This window comes from Lactuca virosa, chromosome 1 (assembly GCF_052849685.1).
Source record: "Lactuca virosa cultivar CGN04683 chromosome 1, Lactuca_virosa_CGN04683_v6, whole genome shotgun sequence".
In the NCBI taxonomy this organism is placed as follows: Eukaryota; Viridiplantae; Streptophyta; class Magnoliopsida; order Asterales; family Asteraceae; genus Lactuca; species Lactuca virosa.
The window spans coordinates 81,730,568-81,749,530 of record NC_136426.1 but is presented as its reverse complement, the minus strand read 5'-3'; the positions used below and the strand labels follow the sequence as shown (position 1 = coordinate 81,749,530).

Genomic DNA, 18,963 nt, shown 5'->3' with positions numbered 1-18,963 from the left:
GGTGATATGATCTTTTTGATAATAGCTTTACTAAAATTGTAAACACTGGTATTACCTCCGGATGTAAAATGAGAAAATTCAACTGATCCGGTTATTTTCAAAATATTTTCATAATATAATCTTTGTTTGTAAGAATATCCAGCGTATGTCGCTGTATCCAAGTATCTGGTCATTAAAAACCATGGATCGTCATTATTCTCAAAATAAAGCATTATATCTTTATGTTCCAAAATAATAATATTATCTCTATGAGGTGATTCCTTATATTCAAAATTATCGTTGATGGTTTCACCATCTGTGATCATTTAAGCGAGAGTGGGAGTATTTTCCCTTTTTGATTCCAAAAATGCTTTAAACTCCTCATATAATGGGCTTCCAGGAACTGGAAGAGATTGATCATTTGTTTGTGATGAATTTCCAGTTTTATAAGAACTGCTTGAAGCCGTAGGATTTCCCCGACCTCTATGATAACCACCTCTATATGAAGGATGGCCTCTTCCGCGATTGGGATTCATCCTGCAAATGGAAATGTTAATTTAAGAGTAATAAGAGTTTGTTTTCAAGATTCTTGAGTTGGATCCTTAATCCTATCAGTCTTAAATTAATTCCTGTCTTACTAGAATATGGTTCATTTGCTAAGTTGGCCAGTTCAACATCTGCCTTATTAATTAAATTTTTTATATTAGTAATTTCATGTGATAACTGTCTTAGCTGGTGATAACTCATTTAGGAATTCTCTAGTTAAAAAATCGGGAAGACTATTATCACTTCCTTTTTTATATTGTATTTCAAAATCAAAACATGCTAATGTAGCTTGCCACCTAGTAAACATTTGTTTAGAAACATCATGTTTAAAGTCTTTATTAAACATGAATTTAGCTGCCTGACAATCTGTTTTGATAATAAAATGTTGATTATATAAATCATCTTGAAATTTGAGAATACATTTTACCAATGCCAAAATTTCTTTAGCAGTAGTAGAATAATTTTTTTGACTAGGAGTCCATTTCCCAGAATGAAATCTGACTAAGAATTCTTGCTTACTGTTAGGGTGGATTTGTTTTAAAATTCCTCCAAACCCTATTTCAGAGGCATCGGTTTCTACTATTTTTTCCCAATTAGGATTAGCTAAAGATAAACATGGTAGACTTTTAACTTTGTCTTTTATTCTTTTAACTGCCTGAGTATGATCATTAGTCCAAGCACAAGGATTCTTTTTCAATCTGTCGTATAAAATTGCACTATCTGCTGATAAATCTTTATAAAAAGGCGATATATAATTTAGGCTACCTAAGAATCTTGATACCAAAATCAAGCAGGACCATAAATAGATAACAAAATTTTTTGAACTTTGAAAAATAAAAACAAAAATAGTTGGGTGAGATAGGCGAGTCAATGAGTAAAACGCCCTAAAACGGCACAGTGGCCACAAAAGCGGGCTAAAACACGACTTTGCCTTTTTCCATTCCAGACTCTTTTTTTTTTTTTTTTTTTATTTATTTATGATTTGCCGATTATGATACTGCTTCCATGATAATACTATGTGATATTATCAAGTTAGCCTTGCATTATGCTTGAAAATAGAATTAAGTTTAAGAAAGTAAACTGACCAGAAAGGCGAATCCAAAATTGTTGTATCGTAATAAAACTTTGCTTCTCCAAATATAATTCAGACTTTTATTGCAGAGATGTTTTTTACAGAGGAAGGATTACAAGAAAGAAAGAGGAAATTGGCTTTCAGCCTGCCTAAAACATAAGGTAGAGGCTCCTTAAATAGATCAGGAGGACTCAAAAACAAACAAAACCTAAATTATTACATTTAGCATTGGCAGACAACTTTTAAGAAAAGTAGAAATGACTTTTTGTTTGATTCTTCTGGCTTTAATAATGTCTGACGAGTAATTTCCTCTGTCTTCAATAATTCTTGAAGAATATATTCTTCTTTTATTTTGGTCCATCCACCTGTCACCTATAGTCTATTGTGGTGATGTCTTTTTGTTTTTTGAAAGATTCTTTCTTTGCGTGACTGACTCCTCAATCATGTCAATTATACAATCAATTGGGAGTTCACCATCTGGAACTTCTTCATCATCTGGCTGGGATTCCCCTGCTAAGCATGGTGATTGGTCTTGGCTTTGGTTATCAACTGACATATTATCTTGAATATCTTCATTTGAACCTTCATCTGTATCATGTTTTGAAAATCTTTTAAGATTTTCTTTTAATTCAGAACAATATAATCTGAATGACTTGATCATTTCCTCTTTGGTTAAATTAACTTTTTGAGGAGTTGAGGGGGTCACTGCTGTTGAGGAGGCTATTTCCGAAAAGAGTTTTTGGTCTTGGTATTTCTTAATTTGTTGATTGATATGATCAATTGTTTCCTGAGCATTAAGGGTTTTTGTTTCTGGATTCTTTTGAAGCATTTTAGGCCAAAATTTGGTAAAGTATGACCTTTGTAGGGAAGGAAATTTAGAGGGGGTATAATCCACATATGGGGACCATTTCCAGATCCAAGGAATAGAAAATTCCATGAAAAAATGCATAGAAGATATTACTTCCAATCCTTCTGATTTCAAGGGTATAACTTGGTCTCGGTATCTTGGAGAGACAGGTAACCATTCCCCATATAATTTTCTGAATGGTTCCTCAGGGAGGATATCTATACTCGGGCCGTATGAGATCCACCAATTAGTAAACCAATTTGGTATATCTCTGTTTTGGTTATAAACCTTTTCACATACTTTAAAAAACCAAGTATGCTTTCTCTGAGGATTTTCATATAAAAAGGCTTTATGAAAGCTTTCAATATAATCCCAATATGTAAATTTCATTGGTATTTTTGAAGGAGGGATTAAAAATTCTTTTTCCTTTAGGGTACTTAAACCCCATTCCTCAGGTGATATGATCTTTTTGATAATAGCTTTACTAAAATTGTAAACACTGGTATTACCTCCGGATGTAAAATGAGAAAATTCAACTGATCCGGTTATTTTCAAAATATTTTCATAATATAATCTTTGTTTGTAAGAATATCCAGCGTATGTCGCTGTATCCAAGTATCTGGTCATTAAAAACCATGGATCGTCATTATTCTCAAAATAAAGCATTATATCTTTATGTTCCAAAATAATAATATTATCTCTATGAGGTGATTCCTTATATTCAAAATTATCGTTGATGGTTTCACCATCTGTGATCATTTGAGCGAGAGTGGGAGTATTTTCCCTTTTTGATTCCAAAAATGCTTTAAACTCCTCATATAATGGGCTTCCAGGAACTGGAAGAGATTGATCATTTGTTTGTGATGAATTTCCAGTTTTATAAGAACTGCTTGAAGCCGTAGGATTTCCCCGACCTCTATGATAACCACCTCTATATGAAGGATGGCCTCTTCCGCGATTGGGATTCATCCTGCAAATGGAAATGTTAATTTAAGAGTAATAAGAGTTTGTTTTCAAGATTCTTGAGTTGGATCCTTAATCCTATCAGTCTTAAATTAATTCCTGTCTTACTAGAATATGGTTCATTTGCTAAGTTGGCCAGTTCAACATCTGCCTTATTAATTAAATTTTTTATATTAGTAATTTCATGTGATAACTGTCTTAGCTGGTGATAACTCATTTAGGAATTCTCTAGTTAAAAAATCGGGAAGACTATTATCACTTCCTTTTTTATATTGTATTTCAAAATCAAAACATGCTAATGTAGCTTGCCACCTAGTAAACATTTGTTTAGAAACATCATGTTTAAAGTCTTTATTAAACATGAATTTAGCTGCCTGACAATCTGTTTTGATAATAAAATGTTGATTATATAAATCATCTTGAAATTTGAGAATACATTTTACCAATGCCAAAATTTCTTTAGCAGTAGTAGAATAATTTTTTTGACTAGGAGTCCATTTCCCAGAATGAAATCTGACTAAGAATTCTTGCTTACTGTTAGGGTGGATTTGTTTTAAAATTCCTCCAAACCCTATTTCAGAGGCATCGGTTTCTACTATTTTTTCCCAATTAGGATTAGCTAAAGATAAACATGGTAGACTTTTAACTTTGTCTTTTATTCTTTTAACTGCCTGAGTATGATCATTAGTCCAAGCACAAGGATTCTTTTTCAATCTGTCGTATAAAATTGCACTATCTGCTGATAAATCTTTATAAAAAGGCGATATATAATTTAGGCTACCTAAGAATCTTTGTAGCTGAGTTTTATCCTTTATTTCATCTGGAAATTTCGCAGCAAAGTCTATACTTCTTTGTATAGGAATAATTTGTCCTTTTTCAATATTATGTCCTAAAAATCTTACCTTTGTTTGGAATAAGGACATTTTAGATTGTGATATTACTAAACCATTGTTTACTATTATTTTTTCAAAAGTATGCAAGTGACCAAAATGTTCTTGAATATCCTTTGAAAAGACTAAGATATCATCTATATATACAATAATGAAATTGCTATAAGGATTAAATATATCATTCATTATATTTTGGAATTCTGAAGGGGCATTTTTTAGGCCAAATGGCATAACATTCCATTCATATTGTCCAAAAGGAACATTGAAGGCAGTTTTATATCTGTCTTTCTTATCAATCTGTATTTGCCAATATCCTGATTTTAAATCAAATTTTGAAAATATTAAAGAATCATGTAATCGGTCTAATAAATCCTTTTTATTAGGAATAGGATACCTGATCCATTTTAAGACTTTATTAAGGGGTTTATAATTTATAACTAGTCTTGGTATTCCCCTTTCTTGTTCAGAATGTTTATTTACATAAAAGGCAGTGCATGACCATGGACATTTGGAAGGTTGTATTAGTTTTTTATTTAATAAGGAAGTTATTTCTTTTTTACATATATTTAAGTATTCGAAATTCATTTGACAAGGTCTTGCCTTGGTAGGAATCTGTTTTTCATTAAAGTCTTCCTCATAAGGAAGTGTAACTATATGTTTTTTCCTTTCCCAAAAAGCATTAGGATGATCATTACATATTTTCAAAGAGAATTGATTTGTTAAAAATCTAATTTTTTCCCGTAACTTAGGTTGTTCTAGTTGTTCATCTATTTGAACATTTCTGATTTCTTTTTTCAGAAAATTTATTTGGTTTCGTTTTAAATTCAACTCATTGACCCAGATAGAATAAGGGTCCGAGACAAAATTTAGTATAACGGGTTGATTCTTATAAGATCCTATGATTTTATCTTTGTCAATAGTTAGGGGTAATATCATCTCTAAAAAGGGATTTCCTAAGATCATAGTATTATTACTCATATTTTTAATTACCGTGAAATTAATAGGTATACAAACATTTTCTGTACAAATTTTTGCATCTGTTAATTTATATCTAATATCTAATTTAGAACCTGATACTTCTCTTAACGTATGTGTTGATTTTTGAAAATATTTAGTAGGTATTAAACCTTCTCTTATACAATTTAAATCTGCACCACTATCTATTAGGGCAACAAAACTTCTTTGGTAATTATAAGTAATAAATAAATTAATTGTGACATGCCATTTTCTAGATATTACCAATTCCATGGACTGAAGGAAATTGTCATTACTGGTACCAATATCTTGGTTATTTTGTAATTTTTCTAATTTGTTAATTCTTTGATTGCTTATTAGCTGGTCATTTTTTATCTTAGATATATCCTGTTTTAGGTTTTGAATTTCAAGCTGTAAATCTTGTACTGTAGGCGTATTAGCGGAATTTTTATTTCTTCTTTCTTTTAACATATCATGAACGTTTTTCATGGAATATATCCCTTCTTCTTGTGTACTCTGTTCCTTAGTATTTAGATTTTATATTATTTTTTGCCTGATTTCTGGATCATTTATTTCTTTTAATAAGTTTGCAATATCATTACTAATTACATTTATAGTTAATTCATCTTTGAATTGAGACTGTATTAGGTATAATTGGTGGTCTATGTTACATGAACATTGTTCTGAATTATCACAATTACATTCAATTTCTTCAGATTTTGACGAATAATCAGAATCATATTCTATTATGTTTATATCAGAATCTTCGTCTGAGAGCTCCTCTTTATCTGACGAATTATCTATCAAATTTATTAATTGTATTTTTATATCCTCACTTATATTCATATTATTAATTTGTTTTTTTATTTTTTTTATTCCTGCATTTATTAGCATAATGTCCCATTTTCCCGCATGAAAAACAAGTAGGGGGTTTTTTAATTTGGTAATTTAGTTTTATTTCACTACATAAGGCTAAACCTTCCTGTATACAAGTTCCTATCAATTTCCCATACTTATAATCTTCATAAGGAATTGTATTATCTATTCTTAGTTGGTTTTTAACTCTTTCAGCAAAAAGATTTGATAAACCATCTATGAATTTGGATTTCCAGTAAACACTATTACAATCATTAAGTTCCATTACTCTACTTAAGAAAGTGTCCTTATACCATCGAAAAGATGTAAGAGTTTTACAAAATAGTCCATTTAATAGAGTACGGATATTTTCAGAATTATCTGACCATCTTCCTGTAAAATGTTCTATTATGGTACAAGTTAGAGTATAAACTACATTAGGAGTGGTTATTCCATTTTCTGTTTTAACTGTATTAAGAATAGCTTGTTGTGTTTTTTCATCCACATAATTGTCCCACCAGCCTTTTAATTGGCCAGTAAATCCGGCAATTAACATATTAGCCACTTGTTTATCACTATTTCCTGTATTTTTAGCAATTGTACTATACATTAACATTCTATGAATCATGTTATATATTTGTCTTTCAGTATAACCATCTAAATTCCATTCGTAAACATTTTTACCACTATAACTATTATTAATTTCATATTCTTGTTCCTCATGTAGGACATCTTGGGGGCTCGGTCTTGGATAATAATATAATCTTTGAACAGGTTTTCTAGCAAATTTGCTATCATAATTGTTAATTTTGTTTATTTGAGTATTATCTGAATCATTATCTGAGTCTTTATTTATAATATTAATTTGTAATTTTTTCATTTGTTCTTGCAGAATATCTAGCATATAATCATAATTTTTAAGTTTATAACCAGCAATATTTGGTGGGGGTTGAATAGTAGCATTTATTTGTTGTTTTTTATCTTTTTTCTGTATTATTATATCTTTATTGTTAATGGGTGAATTTATATTTTCTAATTTTTTATGTAAGTCCATTAACTGTTCTCCTAATATTATGGAATATAAATTATGGAAATTTAATTGTTGAATCATACTATTAATATGATTGACATCTATTGTAAGAGTCTTTTCTTCAAAAAGTTTTTGGTAAGCCGAAAATTTTATAGTAACATTGTTATTTGTAATGGTAAAAGGGACTTGGGGTGGAAATATACTTGTTATTATTTTGTCTCCCGATAGAGTATAATCTCTTTCTATGTTGTGAATATTATGTAAAAAAGTATAAGCAAACCAAGGAATAAAATGTATAATTTGATTTATAGAGGATAAATATTCATAAAATCTATTTTGTATTTCTTGTAACTCTTCTTTAGAATAATTTTTAAATAACCATTCTTTAAAAAATATCCATTTATTTGAATAAAATTCTTCTGAAATAATTTTTCTTGCCTGAGAACCAGGACTAAAATCTATTTTTTCTTTTAAATCCATTAAACTGTAAAATTCATTTCAGAAGGAGTAGATGCCTCCGCTTCATACACAATATCATCATGTATATTTAAATTGTTTATCTTTCTATTATCAACAGAAGCACGAGTAGAGGGAATTTCTACGTTATAATCTAGTGGTGATATGTATAAATGTGAAGATCTTGCAGATCTTGTTCGTTTTATTAGGTCGTTATTATACTCTATTTCTTTGTTAAACTCAATAGTAACAACGCCATCAGAAGTTTGTATAATACTTTCTATATTATTATTTATTAAAGGTGTAGGTGGTATATTATTTTCTAAAATCCAGTGTTGGGGAAATTTTATTTCCTCCCATTTTATAGCTTTTCTAGTTGTAATTTTTGACACATCAAAATTACTTTCTATTAAAATTGTCTCATTTATAGGTTTATTAACTATCTTACATTTAGGATTCATAGTTTTTAATGGTTTATAATATATACGATAACATATACATATTACTTCTGATCCTGGTAAATAATTATAACCATGAGTTTTGACGTTTAATGTTAAGGCTTGAAAAATATTTTTATCAGATAAAGAAAGCTGTAAATTTGGGTAGACATTAAAATATACCGGTCCATGAGACAAGCTAGATTCTATTATACCCATTAAAGATTGTTTCCAATTTTTATTTCTAGCATCCCTAAGAACTGCTAAAAAACTTTCAGGTAATCCCTGTAGTGTTAATGGTTTAAAAGCAATTTGCACCAAACCAATATGCAAATAATTATAAATATGTTTATATCTATTTATGTCTTGTGGAGTTATTAACTGAACTGTCATGTCATCTTCATTCATAGTTAAATTTTCTTCTGTAGTTTTAACAGTTTGGATAAAACCTAATTCTTCAAAAGTTCCTAATTCATATATAAATTTAGGGTTGATACTAGGAATTGTCCATTTATTAAGAAGGTCTAAATTCTTTGGGACTTCATATTCTTCTATTAACTGATTTTTAATCACCTGCTTATTACTATTTTTGAATCTACTGAATATACTCATGAAGAGTAAAATAAATGAGGTAACATCACATAGTATTCCATGGCTCTGATACCAAAATCAAGCAGGACCATAAACAGATAACAAAATCAAGCAGGACCATAAACAGATAACAAAATTTTTAGAACTTTGAAAAATAAAAACAAAAAGAGTTGGGTGAGATAGGCGAGTCAATGAGTAAAACGCCCTAAAACGGCACAGTGGCCACAAAAGCGGGCTAAAACACGACTTTGCCTTTTTCCACTCCAGACTCTTTTTTTTTTTTTTTTTTTTTTTTTTTTTTTTTTATGATTTGCCGATCATGATACTGCTTCCATGATAATACTATGTGATATTATCAAGTTAGCCTTGCATTAGGCTTGAAAATAGAATTAAGTTTAAGAAAGTAAACTGACCAGAAAGGCGAATCCAAAATTGCTGTATCGTAATAAAACTTTGCTTCTCCAAATATAATTCAGACTTTTATTGCAGAGATGTTTTTTACAGAGGAGGGATTACAAGAAAGAAAGAGGAAATTGGCTTTCAGCCTGCCTAAAACATAAGGTAGAGGCTCCTTAAATAGATCAGGAGGACTCAAAAACAAACAAAACCTAAATTATTACATTTAGCATTGGCAGACAACTTTTAAGAAAAGTAGAAATGACTTTTTGTTTGATTCTTCTGGCTTTAATAATGTCTGACGAGTAATTTCCTCTGTCTTCAATAATTCTTGAAGAATATATTCTTCTTTTATTTTGGTCCATCCACCTGTCACCTATAGTCTATTGTGGTGATGTCTTTTTGTTTTTTGAAAGATTCTTTCTTTGCGTGATTGACTCCTCAATCATGTCAATTATACAATCAATTGGGAGTTCACCATCTGGAACTTCTTCATCATCTGGCTGGGATTCCCCTGCTAAGCATGGTGATTGGTCTTGGCTTTGGTTATCAACTGACATATTATCTTGAATATCTTCATTTGAACCTTCATCTGTATCATGTTTTGAAAATCTTTTAAGATTTTCTTTTAATTCAGAACAATATAATCTGAATGACTTGATCATTTCCTCTTTGGTTAAATTAACTTTTTGAGGAGTTGAGGGGGTCACTGCTGTTGAGGAGGCTATTTCCGAAAAGAGTTTTTGGTCTTGGTATTTCTTAATTTGTTGATTGATATGATCAATTGTTTCCTGAGCATTAAGGGTTTTTGTTTCTGGATTCTTTTGAAGCATTTTAGGCCAAAATTTGGTAAAGTATGACCTTTGTAGGGAAGGAAATTTAGAGGGGGTATAATCCACATATGGGGACCATTTCCAGATCCAAGGAATAGAAAATTCCATGAAAAAATGCATAGAAGATATTACTTCCAATCCTTCTGATTTCAAGGGTATAACTTGGTCTCGGTATCTTGGAGAGACAGGTAACCATTCCCCATATAATTTTCTGAATGGTTCCTCAGGGAGGATATCTATACTCGGGCCGTATGAGATCCACCAATTAGTAAACCAATTTGGTATATCTCTGTTTTGGTTATAAACCTTTTCACATACTTTAAAAAACCAAGTATGCTTTCTCTGAGGATTTTCATATAAAAAGGCTTTATGAAAGCTTTCAATATAATCCCAATATGTAAATTTCATTGGTATTTTTGAAGGAGGGATTAAAAATTCTTTTTCCTTTAGGGTACTTAAACCCCATTCCTCAGGTGATATGATCTTTTTGATAATAGCTTTACTAAAATTGTAAACACTGGTATTACCTCCGGATGTAAAATGAGAAAATTCAACTGATCCGGTTATTTTCAAAATATTTTCATAATATAATCTTTGTTTGTAAGAATATCCAGCGTATGTCGCTGTATCCAAGTATCTGGTCATTAAAAACCATGGATCGTCATTATTCTCAAAATAAAGCATTATATCTTTATGTTCCAAAATAATAATATTATCTCTATGAGGTGATTCCTTATATTCAAAATTATCGTTGATGGTTTCACCATCTGTGATCATTTGAGCGAGAGTGGGAGTATTTTCCCTTTTTGATTCCAAAAATGCTTTAAACTCCTCATATAATGGGCTTCCAGGAACTGGAAGAGATTGATCATTTGTTTGTGATGAATTTCCAGTTTTATAAGAACTGCTTGAAGCCGTAGGATTTCCCCGACCTCTATGATAACCACCTCTATATGAAGGATGGCCTCTTCCGCGATTGGGATTCATCCTGCAAATGGAAATGTTAATTTAAGAGTAATAAGAGTTTGTTTTCAAGATTCTTGAGTTGGATCCTTAATCCTATCAGTCTTAAATTAATTCCTGTCTTACTAGAATATGGTTCATTTGCTAAGTTGGCCAGTTCAACATCTGCCTTATTAATTAAATTTTTTATATTAGTAATTTCATGTGATAACTGTCTTAGCTGGTGATAACTCATTTAGGAATTCTCTAGTTAAAAAATCGGGAAGACTATTATCACTTCCTTTTTTATATTGTATTTCAAAATCAAAACATGCTAATGTAGCTTGCCACCTAGTAAACATTTGTTTAGAAACATCATGTTTAAAGTCTTTATTAAACATGAATTTAGCTGCCTGACAATCTGTTTTGATAATAAAATGTTGATTATATAAATCATCTTGAAATTTGAGAATACATTTTACCAATGCCAAAATTTCTTTAGCAGTAGTAGAATAATTTTTTTGACTAGGAGTCCATTTCCCAGAATGAAATCTGACTAAGAATTCTTGCTTACTGTTAGGGTGGATTTGTTTTAAAATTCCTCCAAACCCTATTTCAGAGGCATCGGTTTCTACTATTTTTTCCCAATTAGGATTAGCTAAAGATAAACATGGTAGACTTTTAACTTTGTCTTTTATTCTTTTAACTGCCTGAGTATGATCATTAGTCCAAGCACAAGGATTCTTTTTCAATCTGTCGTATAAAATTGCACTATCTGCTGATAAATCTTTATAAAAAGGCGATATATAATTTAGGCTACCTAAGAATCTTTGTAGCTGAGTTTTATCCTTTATTTCATCTGGAAATTTCGCAGCAAAGTCTATACTTCTTTGTATAGGAATAATTTGTCCTTTTTCAATATTATGTCCTAAAAATCTTACCTTTGTTTGGAATAAGGACATTTTAGATTGTGATATTACTAAACCATTGTTTACTATTATTTTTTCAAAAGTATGCAAGTGACCAAAATGTTCTTGAATATCCTTTGAAAAGACTAAGATATCATCTATATATACAATAATGAAATTGCTATAAGGATTAAATATATCATTCATTATATTTTGGAATTCTGAAGGGGCATTTTTTAGGCCAAATGGCATAACATTCCATTCATATTGTCCAAAAGGAACATTGAAGGCAGTTTTATATCTGTCTTTCTTATCAATCTGTATTTGCCAATATCCTGATTTTAAATCAAATTTTGAAAATATTAAAGAATCATGTAATCGGTCTAATAAATCCTTTTTATTAGGAATAGGATACCTGATCCATTTTAAGACTTTATTAAGGGGTTTATAATTTATAACTAGTCTTGGTATTCCCCTTTCTTGTTCAGAATGTTTATTTACATAAAAGGCAGTGCATGACCATGGACATTTGGAAGGTTGTATTAGTTTTTTATTTAATAAGGAAGTTATTTCTTTTTTACATATATTTAAGTATTCGAAATTCATTTGACAAGGTCTTGCCTTGGTAGGAATCTGTTTTTCATTAAAGTCTTCCTCATAAGGAAGTGTAACTATATGTTTTTTCCTTTCCCAAAAAGCATTAGGATGATCATTACATATTTTCAAAGAGAATTGATTTGTTAAAAATCTAATTTTTTCCCGTAACTTAGGTTGTTCTAGTTGTTCATCTATTTGAACATTTCTGATTTCTTCTTTCAGAAAATTTATTTGGTTTCTTTTTAAATTCAACTCATTGACCCAGATAGAATAAGGGTCCGAGACAAAATTTAGTATAACGGGTTGATTCTTATAAGATCCTATGATTTTATCTTTGTCAATAGTTAGGGGTAATATCATCTCTAAAAAGGGATTTCCTAAGATCATAGTATTATTACTCATATTTTTAATTACCGTGAAATTAATAGGTATACAAACATTTTCTGTACAAATTTTTGCATCTGTTAATTTATATCTAATATCTAATTTAGAACCTGATACTTCTCTTAACGTATGTGTTGATTTTTGAAAATATTTAGTAGGTATTAAACCTTCTCTTATACAATTTAAATCTGCACCACTATCTATTAGGGCAACAAAACTTCTTTGGTAATTATAAGTAATAAATAAATTAATTGTGACATGCCATTTTCTAGATATTACCAATTCCATGGACTGAAGGAAATTGTCATTATTGGTACCAATATCTTGGTTATTTTGTAATTTTTCTAATTTGTTAATTCTTTGATTGCTTATTAGCTGGTCATTTTTTATCTTAGATATATCCTGTTTTAGGTTTTGAATTTCAAGCTGTAAATCTTGTACTGTAGGCGTATTAGCGGAATTTTTATTTCTTCTTTCTTTTAACATATCATGAACGTTTTTCATGGAATATATCTCTTCTTCTTGTGTACTCTGTTCCTTAGTATTTAGATTTTCTATTATTTTTTGCCTGATTTCTGGATCATTTATTTCTTTTAATAAGTTTGCAATATCATTACTAATTACATTTATAGTTAATTCATCTTTGAATTGAGACTGTATTAGGTATAATTGGTGGTCTATGTTACATGAACATTGTTCTGAATTATCACAATTACATTCAATTTCTTCAGATTTTGACGAATAATCAGAATCATATTCTATTATGTTTATATCAGAATCTTCGTCTGAGAGCTCCTCTTCATCTGACGAATTATCTATCAAATTTATTAATTGTATTTTTATATCCTCACTTATATTCATATTATTAATTTGTTTTTTTATTTTTTTATTCCTGTATTTATTAGCATAATGTCCCATTTTCCCGCATGAAAAACAAGTAGGGGGTTTTTTATAATCTTTTCTATTAAATCTTTTTTTAATATGTTTATCTTTTTTATTAGGATCACTATGTTTTCTCTTATAATATTTTTTCTTCTGTTGAAACTCTTTTTTCTGTTTCCTCCTATTGTTATTAGTTTGTATTCCGAATTGATCACAAAATTCTCCCAATTGTCTTTTTTCATTAAGATGTTGGGTTTTAATTTGGTAATTTAGTTTTATTTCACTACATAAGGCTAAACCTTCCTGTATACAAGTTCCTATCAATTTCCCATACGTATAATCTTCATAAGGAATTGTATTATCTATTCTTAGTTGGTTTTTAACTCTTTCAGCAAAAAGATTTGGTAAACCATCTATGAATTTGGATTTCCAGTAAACACTATTACAATCATTAAGTTCCATTACTCTACTTAAGAAAGTGTCCTTATACCATCGAAAAGATGTAAGAGTTTTACAAAATAGTCCATTTAATAGAGTACGGATATTTTCAGAATTATCTGACCATCTTCCTGTAAAATGTTCTATTATGGTACAAGTTAGAGTATAAACTACATTAGGAGTGGTTATTCCATTTTCTGTTTTAACTGTATTAAGAATAGCTTGTTGTGTTTTTTCATCCACATAATTGTCCCACCAGCCTTTTAATTGGCCAGTAAATCCGGCAATTAACATATTAGCCACTTGTTTATCACTATTTCCTGTATTTTTAGCAATTGTACTATACATTAACATTCTATGAATCATGTTATATATTTGTCTTTCAGTATAACCATCTAAATTCCATTCGTAAACATTTTTACCACTATAACTATTATTAATTTCATATTCTTGTTCCTCATGTAGGACATCTTGGGGGCTCGGTCTTGGATAATAATATAATCTTTGAACAGGTTTTCTAGCAAATTTGCTATCATAATTGTTAATTTTGTTTATTTGAGTATTATCTGAATCATTATCTGAGTCTTTATTTATAGTATTAATTTGTAATTTTTTCATTTGTTCTTGCAGAATATCTAGCATATAATCATAATTTTTAAGTTTATAACCAGTAATATTTGGTGGGGGTTGAATAGTAGCATTTATTTGTTGTTTTTTTATCTTTTTTCTGTATTATTATATCTTTATTGTTAATGGGTGAATTTATATTTTCTAATTTTTTATGTAAGTCCATTAACTGTTCTCCTAATATTATGGAATATAAATTATGGAAATTTAATTGTTGAATCATACTATTAATATGATTGACATCTATTGTAAGAGTCTTTTCTTCAAAAAGTTTTTGGTAAGCCGAAAATTTTATAGTAACATTGTTATTTGTAATGGTAAAAGGGACTTGGGGTGGAAATATACTTGTTATTATTTTGTCTCCCGATAGAGTATAATCTCTTTCTATGTTGTGAATATTATGTAAAAAAGTATAAGCAAACCAAGGAATAAAATGTATAATTTGATTTATAGAGGATAAATATTCATAAAATCTATTTTGTATTTCTTGTAACTCTTCTTTAGAATAATTTTTAAATAACCATTCTTTAAAAAATATCCATTTATTTGAATAAAATTCTTCTGAAATAATTTTTCTTGCCTGAGAACCAGGACTAAAATCTATTTTTTCTTTTAAATCCATTAAACTGTAAAATTCATTTCAGAAGGAGTAGATGCCTCCGCTTCATACACAATATCATCATGTATATTTAAATTGTTTATCTTTCTATTATCAACAGAAGCACGAGTAGAGGGAATTTCTACGTTATAATCTAGTGGTGATATGTATAAATGTGAAGATCTTGCAGATCTTGTTCGTTTTATTAGGTCGTTATTATACTCTATTTCTTTGTTAAACTCAATAGTAACAACGCCATCAGAAGTTTGTATAATACTTTCTATATTATTATTTATTAAAGGTGTAGGTGGTATATTATTTTCTAAAATCCAGTGTTGGGGAAATTTTATTTCCTCCCATTTTATAGCTTTTCTAGTTGTAATTTTTGACACATCAAAATTACTTTCTATTAAAATTGTCTCATTTATAGGTTTATTAACTATCTTACATTTAGGATTCATAGTTTTTAATGGTTTATAATATATACGATAACATATACATATTACTTCTGATCCTGGTAAATAATTATAACCATGAGTTTTGACGTTTAATGTTAAGGCTTGAAAAATATTTTTATCAGATAAAGAAAGCTGTAAATTTGGGTAGACATTAAAATATACCGGTCCATGAGACAAGCTAGATTCTATTATACCCATTAAAGATTGTTTCCAATTTTTATTTCTAGCATCCCTAAGAACTGCTAAAAAACTTTCAGGTAATCCCTATAGTGTTAATGGTTTAAAAGCAATTTGCACCAAACCAATATGCAAATAATTATAAATATGTTTATATCTATTTATGTCTTGTGGAGTTATTAACTGAACTGTCATGTCATCTTCATTCATAGTTAAATTTTCTTCTGTAGTTTTAACAGTTTGGATAAAACCTAATTCTTCAAAAGTTCCTAATTCATATATAAATTTAGGGTTGATACTAGGAATTGTCCATTTATTAAGAAGGTCTAAATTCTTTGGGACTTCATATTCTTCTATTAACTGATTTTTAATCACCTGCTTATTACTATTTTTGAATCTACTGAATATACTCATGAAGAGTAAAATAAATGAGGTAACATCACATAGTATTCCATGGCTCTGATACCAAAATCAAGCAGGACCATAAACATAGTATTATCATTTGAGCGATAAACTGTTAACATCACATAAACCATTAAAAACTATGAATCCTAAATGTAAGATAGTTAATAAACCTATAAATGAGACAATTTTAATAGAAAGTAATTTTGATGTGTCAAAAATTACAACTAGAAAAGCTATAAAATGGGAGGAAATAAAATTTCCCCAACACTGAATTTTAGAAAATAATATACCACCTACACCTTTAATAAATAATAATATAGAAAGTATTATACAAACTTCTGATGGCGTTGTTACTATTGAGTTTAACAAAGAAATAGAGTATAATAACGACCTAATAAAACGAACAAGATCTGCAAGATCTTCACATTTATACATATCACCACTAGATTATAACGTAGAAATTCCCTCTACTCGTGCTTCTGTTGATAATAGAAAGATAAACAATTTAAATATACATAATGATATTGTGTATGAAGCGGAGGCATCTACTCCTTCTGAAATGAATTTTACAGTTTAATGGATTTAAAAGAAAAAATAGATTTTAGTCCTGGTTCTCAGGCAAGAAAAATTATTTCAGAAGAATTTTATTCAAATAAATGGATATTTTTTAAAGAATGGTTATTTAAAAATTATTCTAAAGAAGAGTTACAAGAAATACAAAATAGATTTTATGAATATTTATCCTCTATAAATCAAATTATACATTTTATTCCTTGGTTTGCTTATACTTTTTTACATAATATTCACAACATAGAAAGAGATTATACTCTATCGGGAGACAAAATAATAACAAGTATATTTCCACCCCAAGTCCCTTTTACCATTACAAATAACAATGTTACTATAAAATTTTCGGCTTACCAAAAACTTTTTGAAGAAAAGACTCTTACAATAGATGTCAATCATATTAATAGTATGATTCAACAATTAAATTTCCATAATTTATATTCCATAATATTAGGAGAACAGTTAATGGACTTACATAAAAAATTAGAAAATATAAATTCACCCATTAACAATAAAGATATAATAATACAGAAAAAAGATAAAAAAACAACAAATAAATGCTACTATTCAACCCCCACCAAATATTACTGGTTATAAACTTAAAAATTATGATTATATGCTAGATATTCTGCAAGAACAAATGAAAAAATTACAAATTAATACTATAAATAAAGACTCAGATAATGATTCAGATAATACTCAAATAAACAAAATTAACAATTATGATAGCAAATTTGCTAGAAAACCTGTTCAAAGATTATATTATTATCCAAGACCGAGCCCCCAAGATGTCCTACATGAGGAACAAGAATATGAAATTAATAATAGTTATACTGGTAAAAATGTTTACGAATGGAATTTAGATGGTTATACTGAAAGACAAATATATAACATGATTCATAGAATGTTAATGTATAGTACAATTGCTAAAAATACAGGAAATAGTGATAAACAAGTGGCTAATATGTTAATTGCCGGATTTACTGGCCAATTAAAAGGCTGGTGGGACAATTATGTGGATGAAAAAACACAACAAGCTATTCTTAATACAGTTAAAACAGAAAATGGAATAACCACTCCTAATGTAGTTTATACTCTAACTTGTACCATAATAGAACATTTTACAGGAAGATGGTCAGATAATTCTGAAAATATCCGTACTCTATTAAATGGACTATTTTGTAAAACTCTTACATCTTTTCGATGGTATAAGGACACTTTCTTAAGTAGAGTAATGGAACTTAATGATTGTAATAGTGTTTACTGGAAATCCAAATTCATAGATGGTTTACCAAATCTTTTTGCTGAAAGAGTTAAAAACCAACTAAGAATAGATAATACAATTCCTTATGAAGATTATACGTATGGAAAATTGATAGGAACTTGTATACAGGAAGGTTTAGCCTTATGTAGTGAAATAAAACTAAATTACCAAATTAAAACCCAACATCTTAATGAAAAAAGACAATTGGGAGAATTTTGTGATCAATTCGGAATACAAACTAATAACAATAGGCGGAAACAGAAAAAAGAGTTTCAACAGAAGAAAAAATATTATAAGAGAAAACATAGTGATCCTAATAAAAAAGATAAACATATTAAAAAAAGATTTAATAGAAAAGATTATAAAAAACCCCCTACTTGTTTTTCATGCGGGAAAATGGGACATTATGCTAATAAATGCAGGAATAAAAAATAAAAAAACAAATTAATAATATGAATATAAGTGAGGATATAAAAATACAATTAATAAATTTGATAGATAATTCGTCAGATGAAGAGGAGCTCTCAGACGAAGATTCTGATATAAACATAATAGAATATGATTCTGATTATTCGTCAAAATCTGAAGAAATTGAATGTAATTGTGATAATTCAGAACAATGTTCATGTAACATAGACCACCAATTATACCTAATACAGTCTCAATTCAAAGATGAATTAACTATAAATGTAATTAGTAATGATATTGCAAACTTATTAAAAGAAATAAATGATCCAGAAATCAGGCAAAAAATAATAGAAAATCTAAATACTAAGGAACAGAGTACACAAGAAGAAGGGATATATTCCATGAAAAACGTTCATGATATGTTAAAAGAAAGAAGAA

At 29.0% G+C, this 18,963-nt stretch overlaps 1 protein-coding gene across 2 annotated transcripts in view; it reads right to left on the bottom strand.

The window, feature by feature from the left end:
- The window catches only part of LOC145148867 (putative receptor-like protein kinase At5g39000), a 65,220-nt gene that overhangs the window by 24,361 nt on the left and 21,896 nt on the right, over positions 1-18,963 (bottom strand). The window contains exons 3-4 of one of the 2 annotated variants that reach the window (XM_079075177.1): positions 17,600-17,646; positions 17,428-17,481 (exon numbers count right to left, since the gene is read on the bottom strand). The exons of the other annotated variant lie outside the window; for it this stretch is intronic. The gene's annotated coding sequence lies outside the window, so the exon portion shown is untranslated. Of the gene's footprint in view, positions 1-17,427; positions 17,482-17,599; positions 17,647-18,963 lie in introns of those variants that run through there. 2 annotated transcript variants of the gene reach the window in all.